The following is a 540-nucleotide window of genomic DNA, read 5'->3' on the forward strand; positions in this document are numbered from 1 at the left end:
AAAGTAATCTACCAGAGTCCCAGTGTGACGTCTGAAGGACAGAGGGGTCATTGTGTGTGTGTGTGTGCTCCCCGAGAGATCAGTCATGTGACCTCGAGGAACAGAGCCTCTGTTCACCCTCTGTCTGAAACCAGAGCCCACTCTGCTCTGATTGGTCGACCTGCTTAGCGATTTCCCGCCCCCTTAGCCTATCGCGCACAATGTGTTGGAGCGCTAGCAAATAGGAGCGCCAGTGTTACATAGTGATATCACTGTGTTGAGAAGAGATTTGAGGATCTGTGACGTTAAACACTTTAAATAAACGTTAGTTTTTTCCTTTCTTTCTTTTGTTGATCTAATTAAAAACTTTTTGTGTCACTTTTTCTAAAAACAGTCACCCTGATTAAATATTAAAGTGTGTGTGTGTGTGTGATGGCAGCAGCCTAAGCCAGCGTGTCCTCTCAGCTCTGTGTGTGTGTGTGTGTGTGTGTGTGTGTGTGTGTGTGTGAAGCCATTTTTTAAATGTATTTATTGGATGTTTTACTAATTGATTAATTTGAG

This window comes from Eleginops maclovinus, chromosome 21, assembly GCF_036324505.1.
Source record: "Eleginops maclovinus isolate JMC-PN-2008 ecotype Puerto Natales chromosome 21, JC_Emac_rtc_rv5, whole genome shotgun sequence".
Taxonomy (NCBI): domain Eukaryota; kingdom Metazoa; phylum Chordata; class Actinopteri; order Perciformes; family Eleginopidae; genus Eleginops; species Eleginops maclovinus.